Genomic DNA, 15,656 nt, shown 5'->3' with positions numbered 1-15,656 from the left:
ATGCTTGCTTCTGTAAAATATAAATGAAGCTTTAAGGGGGTATCCAGCATTTAAAACAGTAAACTTTTTCAGCATTATTTCATACCTGCATATGCATTTAAAAGTTTTCAGTAGTTTCAGTCACAGACATTTATGTTTAGGCTAATAAATGTGATTTTTTTTTTCATCCAAACTTCCTCTGCTTGGTCCAGTCTACAGCACTACCTCCATTCAGGTTCAGTTTGGTACAACAGTCATGGATTGGGAACCACTGGGAATGGTGCTTTACAAGCCACATTCAGTTAGTTTTTAAACATAGGGAAACAACAAAATAAATGGTGGGCAGGGGGCTATGATGGGAAGAAAAGCATACCTGTATCATTCCTGATGTTCAGCCTCTCATAAAGTGATTTATAGCTGGAAGAAATGGTGACATTGAGAGGTAGGATAAAGGAGGAAGAATTCTGAATATGCAAAAGGTTTTCTTGAAATTTGCAAATGCCAGAAACTAGGCAATGTATCACTCACAGTTTTAGTTACTGGCGAAGTTAAAACAAAGTAGAACATTAACATGTTTAAGACTGGTAATGGATAGATCGGACCAAACATAAAACTTGAGTCAGTTTTGTTAACAGTAACTTTTTTTTTTTTCTTTTTCTTTGCTTGATCACTTGGCGATTTTGTTTCCCCTCCCATTTTTATCCCATCTCCATGTACTTGATTGTATCTCGATAAAGAAGAAATGGAATCAAATGTCTGATCAGTCATTTGAATTTGTGTGTGTATGGCCACCTTTAAATGAGATTTGTTAAGGAGAGATTTATCATAGTTTGAATTTGTCTGAAAGTGGACAGGTTCTCTTTAAAGTATCTGCAGAAGAGTTGCACTTTATTTACTGTTTGAGGAGCTGAGGTATTTTCTGTCTGCAGCAGGACCTTTCTTTCATATACCCTGGCTCCCACCCATCTATACCCGTTTTGCAATCAGATGGATAATCTAGTTTTAGACAGTAATTACAGTAACATAATACATTTTAATATTAATGTTTATTTAAAAAAAAAAAACCTACCCTAAAACACTATTTTCTGTAGTCTTTAGGCCCTGCATCTGATGGGAACAGATAAGTGGTTTGAGGGGATAACACCTTTGTAAAAAGAAGGGTGTTACTATCCCCTGCCTTGCACTTTCCATAATATAAAACATATCCAACAGAGTGACTAAAGCATCGGTGTGTTCTGAGCCAAACTCTTATCGGTATATTTCCGATTCCCTATCATTTCCCCCATGTGAAGGTACTTTGTCCAGCTTCCAGATCTGAACACTGAAAACTGAGGTGCTGGATTTCCTAAAACATATGTTCTCAGACAGCGCTTAAGCATTGTCAAGGTAATGATTTATCTTGGACAACTCTCCCAGGAATTAATTGATTTGAAACTGGAAGTGCAAAAAGGAAATGGAAAAATGAAATTTATTATTTTTTTTTTCAATTTTATTTTGGGGTTTAACTAACATCTAGTGCAATCATACTAATTATCCCCCCGAGTACCCGGATTTATTACTCCTTTAAAAACTTTACCCAATGGTACCAAATAAACCAAAGGGGCCATTTGACATCCTCAGTTTAGTTGGCTTACTTGAGTTGGACCATTGATGGAATAGTGATTATACCTTGCTGTGTTGGCTTTCAGGAACTGTTGTTGCCCAAGTCTGGCATCTAATAAAAAACAGAACAATTAACCATTTGGTTAAAACATTAGTCTTCCACTGCCTTGACTAGAATATCAGTTTTGAGTAATGTTTCAACCTATCGGTTTGTTGCCCTGCATTTATTAGGTGCCTGGCTTTCTCTTTCGGCCATCTTACAACTTTTAAACATAAAGGATAATATAAAAGAAAATAACCTAAAGGAGACCCTGGAATCAGATTACTGAATACTAGATGCAAAATGATGTATATTGTTGTAAAGCGCAACCAGTGGAGACCTAACGTTTCTCTTTATTTAATCTATACAGCTTGGTCACCTCCTTGTAACCTGATCAGAAGTCTGATGATCTCAGTAGACTGCTCACTCTTTCTATTGGCATGTTCCTTTTCAGTATATCTTCTAAATGGATCTTGGTCATCTTTAAACTATTAATAGGTCAGTTATGAAATCCTCAGGTTTACGAAAACTCTGTAGACCAATCTAAACAATCCTTTAAATTTGTTTAAAATCAGATTGCATAATCTAGTTACAAATTGTTATAGTCATAGTTGAATAAATCTTAATCAACACAGGTCTCTAACTAGCATGGCGTCCTGTACAATGTCCCAGTTGCCCCGTCATTCTATCCTCCCGATGTCACTATTTCCCGGCGAATTAGTGAGCTAGGTTTTCATTTTTATTGGCTGCCTACACAAAATACCTTTCTGTGTTTCCAAGGAAGCAATCTGCTTCAAAAATGTTTACCGCCTTTTGTGTTTTGCAGCATTTTGTTCTATTTGTTTCTATTTTGGAGAAATGAATTGTATTTTTTACTCCCGAATGTTCAATTTGGTTATTATTAAATAGTAAAACCAAGTCTTGTATTTCTGCATCTTCCTGTGTCTGTAAGTGGGATGTGTGAGCAAAGTGCTGAGAACAGCTTTCTTGTTAGGCCGCCAGAGAGAGGGAACAGCTCCGAACATCATATTCCTCCTTCAGTGTTGCAGAACATAATGGGAGTTTTTATTTTTGCGGTAACAGTCTAGGTAGAAATGTACTATTTGCAGAAATGGGGGAATTTGATCTGCAGTGATCTGACTCTGTCTCTCTGGGCACAGCCTTGTTTTTGTCAGGATAAATGTATGGATTATATTTAGGATTTACAAAATAGCCTCTGGCTTTGTGTTGGCAATACAGTATATTAGGGAGTCAAAAGGTAAACAAATATCAAGCTACGTTCAGGTGAGGTGAGGTGGTGCAGTTACTGCTTCCTCATGACTCTGGGAGACACTACATCTACCTGTGGCAATTCAATATAGAATGAATGGGGGTAGAGGGGGGGCAGTTCAATACCACTCACTTCTTTTTGCTGTCAAAACTACAAATGTTGGTTTCTTAGGAACCAGCCCTGCATTGCAGGTAGCCAAGTGACTTGTGCAGGGAGCTGCACAGGAATGCTTGTTCCTCCCCTTCTTTATTCACATCGGTGTACTATGGAGACACGTTTTACTGCATGCAACTCCAACTAAACTTTTTTCTCTTTTTCCTCCCTGGCTGCACTAACTCTGCTCTACCTTATTCATTCATTTTAGTTCTTTCAAACATGGAGGCTCAGCATTGCACATGAGTGTTACCCAGTGTGATCTGCAAATACAGCTTGCCTAGGAACTCAGATACAGCCAAAAAAACCCATAAAAGCCAGCCTAATGTTTGCACAGGCGTGTACTAAGGCAGGGTGCTATGATGATGATATGAAGTTATGTATAGCGCTCTGCTAACCTTTCTCACCAGTTATGATCCAAGAGAAGCTTGGAGACACGATGGTGTCCTTGGGATTTAAAATAAGATATGTCAGGAATACAAGGTTTTATTAAAACTTTAATCAGTGTGTTTATAAAGTAGTAGGGAGGAGCCAGAAAGGCAAAACATAAGCAGGTCAAACTTCATCTGTAAGGTAAACCTGAGCTTTGTCCATGCCAGGAAAAGCAAAAGATTCACCATTCTCTCCCATGCATATGAATTTGTATATCCATATACCAAAACCCTCCTTTCCCATAACGTGACATTCAGACAACTATCATTTTCAGGAGGAGGATTGCAGTGGCAGCCAACACATCCCTTCAGTACATTTATTTGGTAAGTATTGGAGTGCAGCATTCTGGGGATGTCACCTTGGTAAGCTCTACCTTCCAGTCAGTCAGTACACATGCCATTGATGCCACGTACCATCACTAATAATACATTGTTGGGGCAAACACAACCCACAGCCGGCAGCATCAGAGGCATGCATGTGTACCGTGTCTATTTTTTTTCCATCAAGGTTGATAGATTTATGTTCCTGCTTACTGAAGAAGATACAAAATCTTTTTCTCAGCATCAAATGTCCCCCCCCCATTCCTAACTCCATGTTTTACTTATAACTATAATTTCTTGGGTAAATACAGTACGCCTTTTCAGTAATCTCAAACTCCTGTTTAAAGTTTAAACACCAATCATCTTTAGCTCCTCTTTAAAGTTTAAGCAAGGCTAAATGATTGAAAGATCTACCTAGGGAGATGACAGCTGTAATATAGAGTCCCTAGAACGCTTTGATAGTGTATTGTAAAGCCTAAACTCTCTTTTTATTCTCCTTCATTTAGATAAAACAAGAGCCGCGCATTTATTTATTTTAAACAAGTTATAAAGTCATAGAACAAATATTTGCAGTGCAGTAGGTAAGCCAATCTCTAATATCTTATGTAGGTTTTAATACGGTAATGCCATTTCAAAAGTTAATTGGCTTCCCCTCGAACCCCCAATTTTTTCAGCTGATCGTGTAATGGAGCAGGGTGACAGGAAATAGCCAAAAAGTGCCAAAGGGGATAATTTCATTTTTCTATCTAGCTTACTCTCAATGCAATGCATTGACTAAATGTTGGGGCACTGCCATTATTATTATCCATTATTTATATAGCGCTGACATATTACACATCGCTTTACAAAGTCCATAGTCATGTCACTAACTGTCCCTCAAAGAAGCTCACAATCTAATGACCCTACCTTAGTCATAAGTCATTAACACAGTCCAAGGTCAATTTGGGGGGAAGCCAGTTGACCTAACTGCATGTTTTTGGAATGTGGTAGGAAACCCCACACACATATAGAGAGAACCAGCAAACTCCATGCAGATTGGGGGACCTAGCGCTGCAAAGGCCAGAGTGCTAACCACTGAGCCACCGTGCTGCCTTGTGTTACTGTCATTCAGTTTACCTTATAGATTAAAGTTTTTTTTTTTGCTTTTACATATGGAATTGACCATCTTAAACTGCACACCACACTCACAGCATCAAATAATATAAATGCAAACATGTTGTGAAGAGATTAGGTTTACACCACCCATGGATATTATTGTCTATGGCTGGACCTGGCACATGTGCTAGATTGAACTTTATTTTCTTGCACAAGACAGCTGTGCATTATATGTTTTCATGTAAAAATGCAATCATTTAATGCAAGAAAACTTGGCCATATATCTAGAAATGATACAGTGAAGCCCTCATCTAAATTGGTGACAAGCATCATGCAGCCTTCCTAAAACTGAACTGCAGGCAAACTGTTAAATACACCATCCAACTGACCATCCAATCCTGACCCCTTAATGAATTAGACCTACCATAGAACTGACTTTTCTCTGCTGCAGTTTAGTAACAGTTCCAGATCTTGTCTCACCCCTGAACTCTGAATGGACAGTTAAAAAAAATAAGCAGCAGAGTGAGTTCATTTCTCTGTCCACAAGTTCTTTCCTCTGGTTGTGGCACATGCTGCACAACTGATTGGCTCGTTGAGCTGCTGCATACAGAGTTTTATTAATTTGCCTCGTTTTTATCTGCCTGGGTTTTAGCTTTTAAACAGCATGGGGGACATTGATCAATTCTGTAGTATGGCATGGTGATAATATTCGGGAGTAGTAGGATTAATGTGCAGCGCATTTACTTCAAGGTTAATATTTGATTCAGAATTTTCTCTACAGCTGCTCTTAGGCAGAACTGCAGCCGAATACAACCTTCCCCTGATGACTTTATAATTGAGCATCTGCCTAGGGCAGCTATTCACAAGTCGGGTTCTTTGCAACCCCAGCATTTCTCCAGAGCAACATTTCTCAACCAGGCTTCCATCAAATCCTAGGGTTCCTCCAGAGGTTGCTGGGGGTTCCTTGTGCAAGTGAGCCTTTCCAGTCAGTTTAATACCAATTATTATTAGCTATCTGTAATAGTGAAATTCTTCCCACTGACCACCACACTAATGCACTGCGAGTTGTTGATATATTAGGAATAGAAGTGGTTCCCCCTTGAACATTCTTTTAAAGCATTCCCCCATGGTATACAGGTCGAGAAACACGGCACCAGAGGTTGCTAGGGGTTCCTTGAGCTGTGGCTTGTTGACCTCCCGTTAAAGATGCCTGTATAGTTCTGGGGCCAACACCACTTGGTAGAGCTAGCTGCATAATTCTAATGATGTTCTGGTTGTTTATAATGGTTATGTTTTAGCCATAAGGGGGGCATACAGTTTAAGTAGCTTTTTTCCAACTGACCCTAATAAGTTGGTTTCCGGGGCCTGAAAATTCTTTTTAAGGGTTCTTCTTTACTAAAAAAGTTAAGAAAGGCTGGTTTAGAGTAAAAATTGAGAGTGAATGTCACATCTTCAGTAATAACTCTCAGATCTGTAGTTGGCTTTCTGGAATTGCAGACGCAGTTGTCGCAAATACACAGTAAAACTGTTGAACTGCCTTTGCTAAATGAGAGGCAGCCTGGTTTGTGCCTAAATGTGTCCCTAATGTCTTGATAAATGTTCCCGGATATATCTGCATGTCTCTCTACCAGATGGAAGTGTTTTTCCTGTGCTCGGTATGCATTTGAAATGCACAACAAACACAGGTCTTCAAATTCCTAATGATTTTATTGGGAGAGGATAAATGTCAGTTCAGGGGCTGTGTTTTACTTTTTTTTGCATTGCATTACAACTTTGGTTGCAGAAAGGACTACTGAGGTTCACTTGAACAGTACAAATGAAACTCAGCTATACAGGCCACACAGAACTGATACTAATATTATTATTATTACACAGGTCATAGTCATCTCACTAATTGTCCCTCAAAGGGGCTCACAATCTATCGTCCTTACCATGGTCATATATCATTTATAGAGTCCAGGGTCAATTTTCGGGAGAAAGCCAATTAACCTCACTGCAGGAAACCGGAGTACCCAGAGGAAACCCACGCAGACATGGGGAGAACCTGCAAACTCCATGCAGGTAGTGTCCTGGCCGAGATTCGAACCTGGGACCTAGCACTGCAAAGGCAAGAATGCTACCTCTGAGCCACCATGCTGCCCATGGCTGTACTATGTACTAGCCCAGTTCAGGAAGCTATGCCCTAATCCAAGGCTGTCCAACTCCAGTTTCCAGCCCACAAACAGGTCATGCGTCATCTTGCTACGTTTACTGCCTGCCACGGCCCGGAGTTGGACAGCCCTGCTTTCCATACAGTGCAGTGATGATTGACTACAAATCTAAACTAGCTCTATGCAATTTGTATAACATGCCTTTATAATACTGGGTCATATGCATGCTGGTACCCAGCCTGATGTACACCTGGCAAAAAAGAATGATTTGCATCCCTTCCAATATCCAAAATCAAGGAATAAGTCCTTTGGGTCTGATATATTAAAGCTCTCCAAGGCTGGAGAGGATACACGTCCATGGGTGAAGCTGGGTGATCCTGCAAACCTGGAATGATTCTGGCCCAGGATTCATACCATTTGCTAGTAAATAGCAAAGGACTTTGAAGAAATCCATTCCAGGTTTGTTAGATCACCCAGCTTCACTGATGAAAGTGTATCCTCCCCAGCCTTGGAGAGCTTTAATAAATCAGGCCCATTTTGTTTTCACCCTAAAGTAAAGTTGGCCACATGTGTGCACCGCGTGGGCAGCCTTATGAATAAAGGGAACCTTTATAGATCGGAACTTTTTGTTAGATAGTTATATACACTGTGTTTAAATAAAAATGGCTAGCAGTATTTAAGATCATTAATTATCTCAGGTATAACATTATCAAGTTTTGAAAGAAAGTTCTTGAGTAATTATTGAAGCATTTACCCTGTGTTGTTTAAGGCCCTTTTGACATTCATTGGTATAGTGAAGGCCGAGGAATCATTACTCTACAGAAATAGCTTCCCTAATGAGTGGTGGGTTTTCTGCCTGCATACATTTAATGAGACAATGGAGACTTAATGGATTTCTCTGAGACGTGATAACCTGTACCAACCTTGTGTACAATATGGTCAGCCCCATCTCCTCAGTCCATTACCTGCTCAAAGTGAATGGAAGTTTTCTTATACTTTGCAAAGGTGCATAAGAGCCTAGTTAAGAGGGAGAAGATTGATTGGACTGTTTTTGGCAATTATTTGTAGAGATAAAAGTTTACACATCTACAGATGTGAGATAACGCAGAACTTCAGGCATTTTTTATCTATTAGTAAAAGTTATATTTTCCAAGGTTGATTGGAATATCCAAGTTGCAATGCTTTACTTAAAAACACATAGTTGCATCTGCTAGACGAAACAGTCCCTGCTGTACTATCAGAAGCTCTGGATATGAAAACTGCTGCTCTCATGTCTGCATCAGTGACAGTTTTACACCTTGTATTCTGTGATTTGCCGAAAAGGGAAAGGAGAATAAAAATAGGAACCCAACACAACATTCTGCATTGAAAGTCCAATAGGAAAGTTTGGTGCCATTCAGAATGCTGGTAACACACATTACCTTGGAGCATATGAACCCCACTGCCCTTCTTACTACACATGTGTTATTTGTGTTAAGCTTTCCAATACTGTAATAGGCTTAGGCAGCTTATCTAAATGGAATTGGCTGCTGTCGATTTGTGTGATGCGAAGATATATTGTGTTTCATTCAAAATAAAAGGGCGCAGCATGATACAAACATGTATGATGAGTATTACCACGCTTTCTGGTCATTTGCACAGAAATGTGCACATTGTTTACTATAACACAAAATTTTCCCTGTGCTCATTATGTGGACTGGCTGAATCAACTAATAAAATTTTAGTTGATTTAGCCAGTCCACCTAATGCAGATTCCTGTGATGGGGTGGCAACAATGCTGCACTGCTCCTCAATTCAGAGCAGAGTTGTCAGTCTCATGTAGGCTGTGTCTGCTTGCACTACACTGGTGTAGAAGATGTTACAGGGGATGTGGCTAGCGGCATTGTCACTGCTGATTTTCAACCTTGTAGCTTGTCAATCATCATCTGACCTTACCCAGTCCTGCCCACTGCTTTCTAGATTGTGCTGAGTCTGCTGCTGAACCCTCCCACTATGATCTACAGCATTGGTCGCCAACCACAGAAAAGAATTTGGTGGTCCGCAGCTCTGGCCTGAGCCTGCGATTCATACAGGGGACATGATCTGGGGCTCTGGCCGGGGCAGCCCCCCACCAGAGTCCTTCTCCTGACCCGGGGGTGCAGCTGCCAGAGCCATGGGCCATGTCCCCCTGTACAGATTGTAGGCTCCAGAGACACAACCCGCCCAGTCTCTCATCACAGACTCAGACCTGCCATGGGAGGGTTGGCGGGTTCTGGCATCATGACATCACTATGGGGGAAGCTCCTTCCCCTTTGAGTGACACCTGGCTCACAGCACATGCGCAGTCTGGAGCCAGTAAATTTAGTGGTCTGTCGGTCCAAAAAGGTTGGCGACCACTGATCTAAAATGTCTTAGAGGGGTGGCTTGTAAATGAAGGATTATGAAGGATTATGTGACTCAGACAGGGAAGGTAGAGGGAGATTTTTGTTTACTTGTGCATCATATAGTTCCTTGATTTGGTACCTGTTTAGGCTGTCAATAAGGAGCCTGTAGCGTTGGTTCACACTGTTTCAACCTTTGTGTTGGGCTAACGTGTTACTTTAACGCAACCCATTATTTATGAATGGACAGCCATCACACAGCAACAAATCAAAAAAACATAGATGACCCAGCACATCAGCCTTTTGCCTTGCCAGACAATTCTATTCTGCTTGGCTTGGCAGGGCTGTGCAAATCTCAGCATCGGCTGAGCAGAATTACACATTTATTTCAGGTAAAATATCACTCACTAAGGCTGGGTCTACCGTTTCTGAACGTTTTTAAAAATGCATGTAAACATTCCTGTGTTTTTATGCGTTTTTTATGCACTTTTATTAGCGTTTGAAAGCTTACCAATGTGGTTCCTATCTTCAAAAAGGGAGCAAAGTCATTACCAGGTAACTGCAGACCGGTTAGACCAGTTAACGTCCATAGCTGGAAAGGTCCTGGAGAGTTTGATAAAGAACCACATAGAGGAGTTTCTGCTAGAAAATATTATTATAAGTGATAGTCAGCATGGCTTCAAGACTGAAGTTGTCAAACAAATGTACTCTGTTTTTATGAAGAAGTAAGTAAACAGGTAGACAGTGGAGTAGCAGTTGCTATATTGTACTTGGACTTTGCTAAAGCATTTGACACTGTACCCCACAGACGGGTAATATGCAAGTTAGGGTCAATAGGTTTAGAAAAGTCAATCTGTAAATGGATAGAGAACTGGCTTAAGGACTGCATTCAGAGAGTTGTAATTTATGATTTATACTCTGAATGGTCTAAGGTTATTAGTTGTGTACCCCAGGGTTCAGTGTTGGGACCTTTACAGTTTAACATCTTTATAAATTATATAGAGGTTGGGATTAAAAGTACGATTTCTGTGTTTGCAGATGACTCCAAACTATGTAATGGAATTAAGTCCATACAGGATGTCTATATTCTACAAGCAGACCTGGATGTACTGGTTGATTGGGCAGCCAAGTGGCAAATGACATTTAATATAGATAAATGTAAAGTTATGCACTTGGGGGCTAACAACATGCATGCTTCATACTGTCTATGGGTAATACATTTGGGGGAGTCAGAAATGGAAAAGGATCTGGGGGTTCTGGTAGATCATAGACCTAATAACAAACAAGCAGTGCCAAGCTGCAATATCCAAAGGTAGCAAAGTACTTTCTTGTATTAAAAGAGGAATAGACTGCAGAGATGGAGACATAATCCTGCCCCTGTACAAAGCATTGGTCAGACCACATCTGGAATATGCAGTCCAGTTTTGGGCACCAGTTCACAAAAAGGACATTGTGGAATTGGAGTGCAGAGAAGGGCAACTAAATTAAAAAAAAGGAATGGAGGAGCTCAGCTATGAGGAGAGATTAGCTGAACTGAATCTATTCTCCCTTGAGAAGAGACGTATAAGGGGGGATATGATCACCCTGTATAAATATATAAACGGTCCATATAGAGAACTCTCTTCCCCATTATTCACTTTGAGATCATTACAAATAACAAGAGGGCACTCTTTGTGTCTGGTGGAAAAGAAGTTTAATCTCCGGATAAGGAAGGGATTCTTCACTGTAAGGTCTGTGAAAATGTGGAATCGGCTCGCTCAGGAAGTAGTTTCAGCAACTACTATAGATTGCTTTAGTAGTCTGGATGTTTTTCTAGAAGCACAGAATATAACTGGGGATTAAGGCTTTAAAGTAAAAATAATAGTGACGGTTGATCCAGGGAACATCCGATTGCCTCATGGAATCAGGAAGGAATTTTTTACCCGTTGAAGCAAATTGTACCAGGGTTTTTTTGCCTTCCACTGGACCAGCTATGTCTTATAGGGTTATATCTGGGATATGTTTATTTCTCTAGTGGTTAAACTTCATGGACTTATGTTTTTGTTTTATCCTAACCTACTATGTAACTTTAAAGTGCTCGAAAACGCGGTAAAACTTTCTATTGAAATCAACTGAAGCACGTGCCAGCGTTTTGGGGTGCTTTTTAACGTTAACCTAGCGTTTTAATTATTTAAACATTGCAAGCAACGTTATAGAGATTGCTCATAAACTTGCCTCAAGGAAACGTCCTGGTCTAGATTAGCCAATTGGAATGCATAGGGATTTCAAACATGGGCTTATAAAGCCTCAGGTTAAACGCTGGGGAAAATGTCTGTGTAGACTAAGCCTTATGTATTTTATCTGTGCATTATATTTGTTTGTCTGGAATTTAGCTTAAGCATAAATTGTGAATTTTATGAAGGAAACATAGTTGCAGTTCTAACAGCCCAGCTGTCTGTCTAGAAATATTTTTTTATAAAATTGCAGAAAAAAGTTTGCTTGGAAAGGTACATCCCACCCACTCACAGAAAAGTGGAGAGGTAGAGGAAGTTCGGAGAACTGAAATTGATACATTCCCATTTGTGCTGAGCAATATGAGAAATCTTTCTCCATTACTGCCAGGCTCAACACCTGTCTGGCGAGAGGAGATCATCAAATCAAAGGCTGAATGGAGATATAAAGAATCAATTTGACCCATCCACCCTGCACAGCCTCAGTGTTCCATTTTTTTATCATGATGCAGAAGGAAAGACTATAGAACATTCTTGTTAGTCATGAATCTTTATATTTCTTGTAAAAAATAAACTGAACACTACATCAAAATCTGCTAAACAAATGGACTCTTCTGGACACTGGTTATTCTTCCAGATGGAAGAGGTTGCAATATGACAAATAAGAATGGGGTTAATGCTGAGATATATGTAATATATATATATTATATATTTATATATATTTATAGGGAAAGGTATGTTGTATGAACAGTTTTCACTTGGATAATATAAAGTTATTTTGCAGTAATTCCAGTAATTGTTGATGTTTGTAACTTTTTTAAGTATTCAAGTCAATTTGTTTTAATAGTGCAGGGTGCTTTTTAGTTTTGTTCTTACTAACTGTATCCAAATGTGGCGATTGCTCTGTTCTTCCTGTCCTGTAGACACAACAGGGAGTAAGAGGATCCCTCCCAAGTAGTTATTCCAACTATGATCTGATTTTGAAAACAGCGTATTGAAATAAATGAAAAAACAAATCATATGGAATGCAATACTTCTCAGAATGTAGATTTCTAGGTCCCCTGTTGCACAGGTGAGTATTTTTATGGTGAAGTTATTGTAATGCTAAACTTTAGGAATGTCACTCAGGGTCTAATATAACATTTTTTTAAACAAGCAATGCTTGTTTTCTTCTGAATGATTAAGCTCCTAGAAGGGTTCTAACTCATCACCAGACAAGACTTGGATCTGGTGATGTGATGTTTGGACCTTTGATCATCTGAATGAAGAAGCAACTAGTGGTGTTTATTTTACCGTGAAGTTCAGCCATCATTCATTAATTGTGAGGGGCCACATGCATTCCTTGGCAAGCACCCCCTTCACGAAATCTTCACTGGCATTAGATATTTTAGATATTAGGTATTTTAGAATCAGATATTCAAAGCAAGTTTTAATTCATAGCTCAAAATTACACTACTCTTTCATACTTTTTACATTATTGAAAGCTGCAATTGTGTTGGCACCCAACCAAACATTTTCATACAATAGTACTTATTGAACACCACTAGCCTTTTACCCTACAAATATATAATTCCCAAACCTTTTTAGGGAGGACACTACACTATTTTTATTATGTTCAACGTTGATTGTATGACCAAGAGATACACTAGTATACTTTCCTATCGTGTTTGCTTTTTTCTGTTGATATTTTATACCTATTTTGTGCATGGTACTTTAATTTATGTTTATTACCCATCTGATTTAAGAGTATATGTGTCTCAAGCGCCCCTGAGGAAGCCGTTATGGTGAAACACGTGGAGAATACCAGACTTAAGGGCTTCACTTTAAAGGTCACAGATCCTGTTCAAGTAACCCAAACTTTTTCTTTTTTCTACTCTTAAAATGCTTTATGTTCTTAATTTAACCAGAAATATTTGTCTAGTACCCCCCAAAAAAAACCACACCCAGCCAGCTGTTAATGCAAAGAGTGACTAAGGGGCATTTAGCACTTTCTCAATAACTGGGATTATGCAATACCTTGTACTATATGTATTATTTTTTATTGGTCTTGATTACAATTTAGACAAAACAACCATCTGTCTGTTCCTTCTCCAAGTAGTAACAGTACCTTAATTATTATTATGTTTACCTGAATATGGCCTGGTATCAGCATCTTGTTGTTCCCTATACACTAAGTAGCACTCTAAGGACTGTTAAAGAGAGAGGAAGGACATTGAGCCAATGCTGCATGCAAAATGTGTTGACAAGATATGTGCCGATAGAAGCACAGAGCAGAGTAATAATAGAATGTGTTACTTCTCTTTTCACTGTCCAACAACAAGACATGTATGAGTAACTTAATTGAAACAGAGAAAAATAAGGTCTCTTGTCCTACTAGAAAACTTAGGTCTGAATGGATTAGAACACAAATAACTTTCTATATATGTATTTTATCTCTTAGCTGTGTGCCTGGAGTACAGCCTTAAGAAAGCTGCACTATCCTTGCAGGTAACAGAGACCTTCTTCCCCATAACCTATTTGGGTATAGAGTCCAGTTTATTTGCATTACGTAATTTTAAGTTTACATGCAATTGCTGTTTATGCATAGCTATGTTATGCAGGAATGTGAAGTCTACACTCCCTGAAGTCAGCACAGCGTTCACATCCTTTGAAATGTGCCAGATCTAGCCATAGACAATAATAGCCCTGGGTGGTGTAAACCTAATTTCTTCACAACGTAGGTACATTTTTGCATTTATATTTTATGCTGCTGAAGGTGGAGTATTTACATTTTAAGCTGATCACTTCCATACATTAAAAAAATCTATTTATGTGAATTATAATCTAAATACAGGTGGCAATGAACATGGAAGAAGTCAATACATTGCATCAAGACCAAGGTAGATAGAAAATTACCTTGTTTTCATCCTTTCCTCAGTGCTGCTGATCTCCTTTAGCTCTTTTCTTATGCACTTTTTTCATTGCAGGAATTTATTGTGTATTCCAACTTGACTTTAATAATTCTGCCTTCTAAAATGTTTACCAAACTCTTACCAATAGAAATAAATGGCATAATTTCTTATAATAAAGTTATAATAAAGTAGTAGCTACGTTGAAGAGATTGATGTTCAAAGAGAAAAAAGGTGGAAGAGGATGAATGAGCCGTAAACTAAAACATTACTTTTGGGTGAACTGACGCTTTAATAAAACAATATTGTGTTCTAAGACCTCTACACAAACCAGAGGAACCAATCTCACAATAGATCCGATTATTTTGAGTCATCAAACTTTTAGAAAGCAGAAAGCACCATGTGACACAGTTCTGTGATGCATGTCATGCATTGCATAGATAGGTCATATGGAAAGTCAGCAGTAAATCTCTCATTGATCTGTCCACTGATGCATTCCATTGATATTGTTCTTAATGTATGCCCTACCTTCCTTGTGTTTGTAATTGGTGTTCCAGAAATCGTCGGGCTATGTACTTGGCCTCTGACATAATCAATAGTAACATTGACCCATGTAAACTGTGCTGATTGAATCTCCCGTACTTTGTGGATATAGATAAATTGGAAAGAGATACAGCAACAGAATACTGAGAGCTGCATTGCAAAACATACAAAGCTGAGAACAATGGTCTATTCGGTCAGTGGCAGCAAAGCATCTCCATTTGTCATTTGGAAGAAGAGGGACTCTTCTTGTGCCCAATATGTCTCTGCTCCGTATTCCTACACCTTTGACTTTTTTATTTTAATTTTATGATATGAACATAAAAAAATATGAAAAACTGATAGCTAGACGATTTTATAATTCTTTATGTTGAAGTAATTTGATTGTAGGGAATTTTTCAGACAGTGTAAAGGAGCACTGCCAACTAAAAAAAGTTAATGGGATGATTTTTTTAATTTTTCATTTACAGCAAAACTAAAGTCTCCTCTTCTCACTTCCTTGGCTGCAGTGACTACTTTACCCGGTCATTCTCCATGTTAGAGATCTTTGGATATTGATCCTAAATTGCCGAACCAGAATTACATAAACTTTGTATATGCTGAGCTTTAGTTCCTAC

General features: G+C 38.9%; 1 protein-coding gene across 2 annotated transcripts in view; it reads left to right on the top strand.

Annotated features, from left to right (window-relative positions):
• The window catches only part of AGBL4 (AGBL carboxypeptidase 4), a 917,984-nt gene that overhangs the window by 624,984 nt on the left and 277,344 nt on the right, over positions 1-15,656 (top strand). The window lies entirely within an intron of this gene.

This window comes from Pyxicephalus adspersus, chromosome 8 (genome assembly GCF_032062135.1).
Source record: "Pyxicephalus adspersus chromosome 8, UCB_Pads_2.0, whole genome shotgun sequence".
NCBI lineage: Eukaryota > Metazoa > Chordata > Amphibia > Anura > Pyxicephalidae > Pyxicephalus > Pyxicephalus adspersus.
The sequence above is the reverse complement of the archived record's forward strand: the minus strand, read 5'-3'. Positions and strand labels throughout refer to the sequence as shown.